The 10,353-nt window shown below is 41.2% G+C and overlaps 1 pseudogene; it reads left to right on the forward strand.

Moving 5' to 3' along the window:
• The first annotated feature begins 2,192 nt into the window (after window positions 1–2,192).
• LOC127493393 (U2 spliceosomal RNA) lies at window positions 2,193–2,294 on the forward strand (annotated as a pseudogene).
• Window positions 2,295–10,353: the final 8,059 nt, after the last annotated feature.

The raw sequence follows: 10,353 nt of genomic DNA on the forward strand, positions 1-10,353 counted from the left end.
GCTGCAGGCAGAGGATTATTCTGCACTCCAGCACTGGCTCCAGGTCATATTTTAGTAAAATGTAAAAGGAGGGGCTGGAGTTGTGGCATAGTAGGCTAGGCCTCTGCCTGTGGCCCCGGCATTCCATATGGGCAGCAGTTCATGTCCCGGCTGCTCCTCTTCTGATTCAGTTCTGCTTATGGCCTGGGAAAGCAGTGGAAGATGACCCAGATGCTTGGGCCCCTGCACCCAAGCTCCTTGCTTCTGGCTTTGGATTGGCTCAGCTCTGGCTGTTGGGGCCATTTGGGGCATGAACCAACGGATGGAGGACCTTTCTGTCTCTCACTCTCTGACTACCTCTCAAATAAGTAAATCTTAACAAAAAAAATAAAATAAAAAAGGAAGTAAGGATATATAGTAGTTCCTTGATTACTGGCTAACATGTTCTCCCAGGAGGTAACCCCTATATTGCAATAATTATCCTTCAAGAAAGATGTGAGCATAATCATCTATGTGTGTAGATGTGTTCTAAAAGTGGGATCTTACTATCTATAGTTCTTAACCTCATCATTTTAGAGATTATTCTCAGTACAAAGTTGATACATTATTTTAAATAACTATCTGCAGTCCCATTGAATATGTTGTAATTTAACCAGTTCCCTAAAGATAATTTATATATTTGTTTGCTTTAAGGACAGTATAATTGTGATTGTACACAATTTCACATGTGAGAAAAGGTCCACTAAGTGCAGTAGTTAGGCCAAAGGGTACAGGCATTTTAAAATTTAGTAATTTACAATAACTAAAACATGAATATGTACCAGGAGCAGCTCTTGGCTTTGTTAATTTACTGAAGCCTGCTAAAATTTTTCTTAATGGAAGTTGTACTAGGAGATACACAGCAATGAATGTTGTGAAGTGTCTGTTTTCTCATCTAAGCAACATAATAGTTCTCAAACTTCTTAGACTTTGTAATTCTGATTTAAACAATGATACTTAAAAAAATCCTGGAAAATGAAATTATAATGTTTATTTTAGCACAAGAGATTTTAAAATCCATGCATGTAAGGGGTTTCTGAAAGTTTTTGGAAAATATACAGTATGAAATCCATGAATTTCAAAAAGTTTGTACTGAAACATATCTTTCAATTCCATTTTCCATGAACTTTTTAATGTACCCTTATAAAAATGGTTTCTCCCATTAAAAAAAAAAAAAAAAAGCAAATGGATAGGGGTCGGCGCTGTGGTTCACTTGGTTAATCCTCTGACTATGGCGCCGGCATCCCATATGGGTGCCGGGTTCTAGTCCCGGCTGCTCCTCTTCCAGTCCAACTCTATCCTGTGGCCCGGGAGGCAGTGGAGGATGGCCCAAGTGCTTGGGCCCCTGCACCCACATGGAAGACCAGGAAGAAGTACCTGGCTCCTGGCTTCGGATTGGCACAGGGTGCCAGCCTTAGCAGCTATCTGGGGTGTGAACCAGCTGAAGGCAGACCTTTCTCTCTCTCTCTCTCTCTCTCTCTCTCACTGTATATAACTCTACCTGTGAAATAAAAAAAAAGCAACTGGATAAATACATTTAGCAATTTTATTTCTATATTACATTCAAATCTAGGTCAATCTAATTTAAGTCAGTGAGGGAGAGAACCAAATACTTGAGTTTTTCATGTAATCAGAAACCTAAAATCACTGAAACTGTCTTTTTTTTTATTTTTTTTATTTTTTGACAGGCAGAGTTGGACAGTGAGAGAGAGAGAGAGAGAGACAAGGTCTCCCTTGCGGGCGCAGGGCCCAAGCTCTTGGGCCATCCTCCACTGCCTTCCTGGGCCACAGCAGAGAGCTGGACTGGAAGAGGAGCAACCGGAACAGAACCGGCACCCCAACCGGGACTAGAACCCGGTGTGCCGGTGCTGCAGGCAGAGGATTAGGCAAGTGATCCGCAGCACCGTCCTGAAACTGTCTTAACAGTGCTGAGGTCTGTTTAGAAAGCATCTACAGATAAAAGCTCATCTGTTGTAATACACAGAGAAAATATCATCCTATCAAATAATAGCTACCTGATCTTCTTTGTTATTCTTGATAATTCTCTTCCCCGCCTCAGCATTGCCTTCTAGAATACTGGAAACAATCAGAACATACTCATTTTATTTATATTTTCAGGTACCAAGAAAGGATCTCTTTTTATCCAGGAGAGTTTTGAAATAATCCATTAATAAATCACTTTTCGGCCTTTTGGCTGAGATCAAGTGTAGTATCTGCTCTTATCAGTTTAATAATCCATAAATAAATTTTATATTCTGAGCACTTACAGAATTTCTAAGAGTTATTTTTTCTGATTCTCAGAAAATATGTTTTTAAGATTTATTTTTATTTCTTTTTAAGGTGGGTGAGGGGAGAAAGAGAGATCTTCCATTCACTGCTTTACTCCCAAAAATGTTTACAAGGGCTGAGGCTGAACCAGGCTAAAGTTAGGAGCCTGAAACTCAATTTCGGTCTCCCACATGGGTATCAGGGGCCTAAGGACTTTTATTTTATTTTTTTGACAGGCAGAGTGGATAGTGAGAGAGAGAGAGAGAGACAGAGAGAAACGTCTTCCTTTTTGTCATTGGTTCACCCTCCAACGGCCGCCACAGCTGGCACACTGCGGCCAGCGCACCGCGCTGATCTGAAGGCAGGAGCCAGGTGCTTCTCCTGGTCTCCCATGGAGTGCAGGGCCCAAGAACTCGGGCCATCCTCCACTGCCTTCCTGGGCCACAGCAGAGAGCTGGCCTGGGAGAGGGGCAACCGGGACAGAATCCGTCGCCCCGACCGGGACTAGAACCCGGTGTGCTGGCGCCACAGGTGGAGGATTAGCCTATTGAGCTGCAGCACCGACCCGGGACTAAGGACTTTGTCCATCTTCTGCTTTCCCAGGTGTGTTAGTAGGAAGCTGCATCAGAAGTAGAGAATCCAGGACTCCATCTGGGGCTCATGTGAGCTGTTGACATCTCAGGCAGTGGTTTAACCTTCTGCACCATAAGGCCAGACCCTCTCAGACACTATTTTGGAATGTTATTGTGTTGACAAATTAATATACTCAGTTATTGGTAGTGTAAGTATAGTATAAGTAGAGCATGATATAGAAGATTTCAAGTAAATTATGTAATTTTAAATAGGATACTGAGGGTATACATTATTGAAAAGATTGCCATTATATCTGGGAGGAGAGACTATTGGGAAAATTAAGTAGTTCTGACACAGTGATGACAAGGCAGGAGGATGTCAGTTATTTACAAATGGCACAGAGACTAGTCTGGCTGGAATGATAGGGCAGTAATTGTAGAAAAGGCTGGTGAACAAAAGTGGGTGGGAACAAAATTCATGTTAGGTCTTCAAGCATCACAAAGGACTCTGACCTCTACTCCGAGATGCAGTGCTTACAGAGATTTTGAACTGAAGTGCAAACAAATTTAAAAGGATCAATTTGACATTGTGTGAAGAACAGAACACAGAGTATGAAAATAGAAGCAGGGGACCAGTAGATGGCTATTACAGCAGGTAGGTAAGAGATGATAGTATCTTGATACAAGTCTATGGAGATGATAATTGGCCAACTTCTGATGTGTTTTGAGGATGCAGCCAAAAGGATTTCCTGAGAGACTAAATAAAGAATGTGAGCAAACTGTCAAGCACAGCACCAAAGTTTGTGGCCTGAGAAACACAAATGATACTCCTAGTATGACTGCATTTCACACCCCTGGTTTTCCAGTCATTGTATTGTCCAACTAAGAAAGTTGCAATTTGGTGACAGTTGACACATAGAAATATTTTTCTTATAAAAAAGATTTATTTATTTTATTTGAAAGGCAGAGTTACAGAGAGATAGAGAGAGAGAGAGAGAGAGAGAGAGAGAGAGGCAGAGAGAGTGATACTCCATCCATTGGTTCACTTCACGAACAGCTGCAATTGCCAGAACTGGGTAATTTCTAAGCCAGGAGCCAGGAACTTCTTCTGGGTATCCAATGTGGGCACAGCAGCCCAAACATTTGGGCCATCTTCTGCTGCATTCCCAGGTGCATTAGCAGGGAGCTGGATCAGAAGCAGAGCAGCCAGGAATCAAACTGGTACCCATATGGATGTCAATGCTGCAGACGGCAGCTTAACCAGCTGTGTGGCAGTGCCAGCCCCAACATGTACTATTTTTATGCAACTTTGTAATAACTTGGAAAATCAGATTCTGAAATTTTTTCCCTACAGTTTTATAGTTGTTTGGGTAAATATTACTGAAAGACCTAAAGGTGATCTAAAGCAACTAGAAACATGAGATTCCTGGCACTCCAGCTTGACATTTGTGATGATAGTGAATGTTTCGATGTTTACCAGAATCCATCTAAACAAAGCCTGAGCTGAGGACATTAATTAGTAATAACAACAGAGCCTCTCTGCTCTCACTGATGTCACCAGGCAGATAATTCTAAAAGCCAAACATGGGCTGTAAAATAAGGTCTGCCAAAATTTGAATTCTAGCTATGTTTCCTATACAGTTAGTTTTGGGTTATCTTGTATATGAGGGACACATATATGTTGTGGGACAGAGTTGTGGTATATCAGGTAAAGCTACGATCTGTGATGTCATCATCCCATGTGTATGCTTATTCATGTCCCCGCTACTCCATTTCTGATCTATCTCCCTGCTAATGGTGTGGTAAAATCAGAGGAGGATGGCCCAAGTATTAGGGACCCTGGTACCCATGTGGGTGACCTGGATGAAACTCCTGGCTCCTGGCTTTGTCCTTGCCCATGTTGGCCAATGTAACTATTTCAGAAATGAACCAATGGTTGTAGGAACTCTCTCTGCCTCCCCCTGCACACACATAACTGACTTTCTATGAGTACACAACACCTTCCTGTGTAGCTTTGATCAAAATCCCATTCTTTAAATTTATATTTTTCATTTTGCTATCCAAAAATTTCATTTACATTTAAGACTTATTTATTTATATTGAAAGTCAGAATTGCAGAGAGAAAAGGAGGGAAAGGGAAGGAGAGAGAGAGAGAGAGAGAGAGAGAGAGAGAGAAACACAGAGAGAGGCAGAGAGAGAGAGAGGCTGAGGTCTTCCATTCACTGGTTCACTTGGCTGCAATGGTTGGCACTGGGCCAGGCTGAAACCAGGAGCTAGGAGATTCATCCAGGTCTCCCAATGGGTGACAGAGACACAAACATTTAGGATATCTTCTGCTTCTTACGCCATCAGAAGGGAGCTGGATCAGAAGTGGAGCAGGTAGGACACAAATCATTGCCCATAGGTGATGCTAGCATTTTAGGTGGCATTCCCCACTAAGCCATAATGCCGGCCACTCAAAATTTTCCTTTTTAATTTACTGCTAATTCAATCTATAGTTATTCCTCTCTGATCTGTGGTACTTAATAAGAACTTATTTAACATCATCTATTACTGATAAAAATATTACTAATTGATAATTATAAGTCATACATAAACAATGAAAATCAAAATCTACTGTGTGACTCCCTTTACAACCTATGGGTGTCCAATAGTATAAAAGATGTTTGTGTTTTTTTTTTTTTTTTTTTTTTTTGGCAAGGGAAAGTGATATATCGATGTTTGTCCTATAATGTTGGAAAAACATTTTTTGAAAGATTTATTTAATTATTTAAAAGTCAGAGTTAGAGAGATGAAGACAGAGAGAGAGAGAGAGAGAGAGGGAGAGATAATGAATCTTCCATCCACTGGTCTCTCCCTGAATGGCCATGATGGCCAGAGCTGTGCCAGCCCTGGAAAATTCCTACTTTCATTCTCTTACCAAGTATTTATCTGTTTTGATATTCACTTTTTTTTCCTTATGGCCAAGACAAAAATGTGCCTTGCAACAATGTTCTAAGAATTTCTGCAATTATTATTTGAGCACTTAGGAATTATCTCCATTTTTTTGTTCAACAAAAATAAAGTCGATGATAAATGATTTGAATTATATAAACTCTATCTGAAAATAGAGGCTCCTTAATACTCATCTGAGACATTATGTTTGGACAGTGGTGACTCACACAACACTGAGAAAATTTTACACAGTGGTTTCAATATTTGAAATAATTTAGTACCAAATGTGATCTATGATTGTAATTGTTTAGGAAGGCACATTTCCTAATACAATAAATACATATTTGTTTTCATAACTGGAGGCCAGAAAATGAGTAAGGGTTTCTTTTGTACTCTCCTACAGACAATGAGGAGGAAGTAGATTGACAGTACTTCTGTGAATCACAGCAAATTGATCAGCAATTGATTGTAGATACAATTAAATTCCTATGGCTAGCCAGTCTTGCTTTGATAATTCTTATCTTTGTTATGATCTTTTGAATGCATATTTTCTACATATCTCTATTTAGAGGCTTAGGGTAGAAGAAAGTTCCTCACCAATAAGTTATAATTTTGTATGCCTAAATATACAATAGCTTTCATTGGAATGCTTGAGGGAGAGTGTCGCACACTTTATTCACTGAATATTTAAACATTATGATTATTGGTTCCATCATATTTTTCTGAACCTATTCATCATTTATTTTCACAACTTCTGTCTTAACCCACTCTCATTTTCTTTATCAGATGAATTTTAGAAACACAACTTAAAAGTAAGAATTACAGCCAATTAATCACAATTTTATGTACTGAAAGAATTTACTAGTAGTTCACCTTCATGTAGTATATAAAGATTACACATATGGAGAACATTATAATGTGAGCATATAAATTGCATGCTTGAAAGGGTTCTTGTAAAACAAAGTGAGTGAGAGCTGCCTCACCTTCATTCCTGAAGCAGTGAGCACACCTAGGGAATGTGGATCCCAACTTTAACATTGTTGTCATTGTTGTGGATAATGTGTTCCGTGATTGTGACCAAACGAATTCATTACACTTTTTTTTTTTTTTTTTGATAGGCAGAGTTAGACAGTGAGAGAGAGACAGAGAGAAAGGTCTTCCTTCTGATCCAAAGTCAGGAGCCAGGTGCCTCCTCCTGGTCTCCCATGCGGGTACAGGGCCCAAGCACTTGGGCCATTCTCCACTGCTTTCCCGGGCCACAGCAGAGAGCAGGACTGGAAGAGGAGCAACTGGGACTAGAACCTGGCGCCCATATGGGATGCCGTCACTGCAGGAGGAGAATTAATCAATGAGCCACGGCAGCTGGCCCAGATTCATTACTCTTTCTCCTTTTCAACATGTCATTTAAAGTTAGAAGGGTATTTTAACTGAAAAATAAACTGTGTTTAGCTGAAAATATTGCTCATGGGAAGGTACCGGTGACCAGGTATTCTGGTCTTCCACTTTACAGACTCTCACATCAATAGGATCACTCAGGGGCTGGTGCTTTGGTATAGCACGTAAAGCCATCTCCTGCAGTGCTGTCATCCCATATGGGTGCCCATTTGGGTCCTCGCTGCTCCTCTTTTGGTCCAGCTTTCTGCTATGGCCTGAGAAAGCAGTAGATGATGGACCAAGTGCTTGGGTCTCTGTGTCTCTGTGGGAGACCCAGAGGAAGGAAGCTCCTGCCTCCTTGTTTCTGATCAGCCCAACTATGGCTATACCAGTCATTTGGGGAGTGAACCAGAAGACGGAAGACCTCTCTCTCTCCCTCTCTCTCTCTCTCTCTCTGCCTCTTCATAACTCTGCTTTTCAAATAAATATTTTTTTTTAAATAGCATGGGCTGGTGCCGTGGCTTACTTGGCTAATCCTCCGCCTGCAGCACCGGCACCCCGGGTTCTAGTCCTGGTTGGGGCGCCGGTTCTGTCCCAGTTGCTCCTCTTCCAGTCCAGCTCTCTGCTGTGGCCCGGGAAGGCGGTGGAAGATGGCCCAAGTGCTTGGACCCCGCACCTGCATGGGAGACCAGGGGGAAGCATCTGGCTCCTGGCTTTGGATCGGTGCAGTGCACCAGCCGCATTGGCCATTTGAGGGGTGAACCAACAAAAGGAAGACCTTTCTCTCTCTCTCTCACTGTCTAACTCTGCCTGTCCAAAAAAAAAAAAAAAAAAAAAAAAAAAAGATTTAAAAAAATAGCATCACTCAATCAGTGACTCGCATGCAGCCTAAATTCTGCAGGGCACATCCAAATTGATCCTCCCCCCCCAAAAAAAAATAACAAAACAAAATAAGAACAAACAAAAAAAAACTGAAAAGAAGATATAAGTGTACTTCCTTGTGCCCACTTTTCCACCAACTGCTGCTATCCTGAACAATGACTCTGTATGAATCAGTTTTATCAATTGAGATTCTTGTGAGGTATAATGTGAAGAATTCTGCTGCTTCACAAATTTTGCAAACTACAGGCAGTTCCAACTACTGAGATGACTTGCTCAGCAGTTTTAAGGTTCTGACAGAGTCCAAAGGCCAGAGCCCATAGACCTCGCTGACAGGTGTGTGCAGTATCAGGTCAGAACAAGAAGGGAATCAGGAATTAACTTGGGAATTTTTGGTGCTAAAGATCAGGTAGGTATAAAATACCAGAACAGGAAGAAGCTCTAAATTCTAGTTAGAATCTAAAAACTTACTTTTTGTTACTGAAGCTGAACTTTTTTTCATTTGATTATTATTTATAGTACCTACCTATTATTATTTATAGTACCTGCCTATATTCCTGATGAACTTTGGTCTTCTTACTTTTCATTTGTTGAACTCTTTATTTAGGTAGAGCTAGTACTTCTTTGATTAGAGTGTAAATTTTAAAATTTTCTTTCAAAAATAAAACATTATATTAAAAATAAAATAAATTCTAGTCAGAGAGAAAAAAATGCCAGCAGTTGGGGAACCATGAAATGGAATTAACTTTGTTCAACACACTCAAATTAGATTAATCTAAGAATGTGACTTCATTGAGCCTCTGAGAATAAGGTGATTAAGGTCTGTTCTTTCTTCCAGAATTTAAGAGATTGTGCTCTTTGATGCACAGGTTTTCTGTACGGCATATGTCATTTTGTTATATATCTAAACATATCGTGAGTTGTAAGATATGGGTTGAAATAGTCCTTCTCCACCTGTTGAGTACATTGCAACCATCTCAATTGCCTGTTTTAACACAGGCTGAGGAGTCCCATCTCTCAGTTTCTGAATCACATTGTATAGTTTTCAGCGTATAGCTCCTTTATGTAATCTATTAGCTTATGTTGAATTATTTTATTTTATGTATTTCTTTCAATTTTTGTGTATTCATTTGAGAAAGAGGGAGAGAGAGAGAGAGAAAGAGAGTTCTCCCATCTGGGTTTGAAGAGCACCCTGACAGTAGGGACTCCATTTTAGAGCACCCAAGTCTCCAACTTGAGAAACACCCTCCACCGTGAGATTATGGTCTGAAAATAAGTATGGTCTAAAACTTCAATGATAGCAGTACACTGCATCCTGCTTGGCAGAACATAGAAACTGGGCTGGCGCCGCAGCTCACTAGGCTAATCCTCTGCCTTAAGGTGCTGGCACACGGGGTTCTAGTCCCGGTCGGGGTGCTGGATTCTGTCCTGGTTGCCCCTCTTCCAGGCCAGCTCTCTGCTGTGGCCCCGGGAGTGCAGTGGAGCATGGCCCAAGTGCTTGGGCCCTGCAGCCCATGGGAGATCAGGATAAGTACCTGGCTCCTGCCATGGGATCAGCGCGGTGCGCCAGCCGCGGTGCGCCAGCTGCAGCACGCCAGCCGTGGCGGCCATTGGAGGGTGAACCAACGGCAAAGGAAGACCTTTCTCTCTGTCTCTCTCTCACTGTCCACTCTGCCTGTCAAAAAAAAAAAAAAAAGAAAAAAAAAAAGAAAAAGAATACAATGTGTCTATGTCCCACATATGATTTAGGTTGGTACCTGGACTGATGTCAAAATTGTAATTGGTATTGTTAAGATTGTAATTGGTATTGTCAAGGTTGTAATTGATCTTAGTTTCGCATAGGCTTTAGGTCAGCTTGACTTTAGTAACCATGTATTCTGCTTGACCCTAGCAACCATGTGTTTCCCCTCCCCTCCTTGTGGTTTTTGCCTTTATAAACCCTGTTGCTATGAGCTTTGGGGTTGAGCAGAGTTCTTTAGGGCATGAGCTCCCTCTCAACCACTAGCAACAAAGGATTCCAAAGTTTCTCACTGTGCAGCACTCCTGTCAGCACTCACTAAGGCACAACAGATTGAGGCCAGAGACTGCATTTCTATCAAGTTGCCAGTGGTACCTGGACTGCTCTAGGAACCATATTTTAAGAATGTGTGACTGGTATAGCAATAACCATAATTTGGTTTTTAACTAATGATTTCCCTATACTAGGGTGGGGTTTTTTGTTGTTGCTTCCTGAGTAATTTGTCTTAATCCTCAATCTCCCATCTCTCTTCTATGGGAACTCTTCTCAAAATTATGTGCAAACAGGTGC

The sequence above is a fragment of the Oryctolagus cuniculus genome, chromosome 5 (genome assembly GCF_964237555.1).
Source record: "Oryctolagus cuniculus chromosome 5, mOryCun1.1, whole genome shotgun sequence".
In the NCBI taxonomy this organism is placed as follows: Eukaryota; Metazoa; Chordata; class Mammalia; order Lagomorpha; family Leporidae; genus Oryctolagus; species Oryctolagus cuniculus.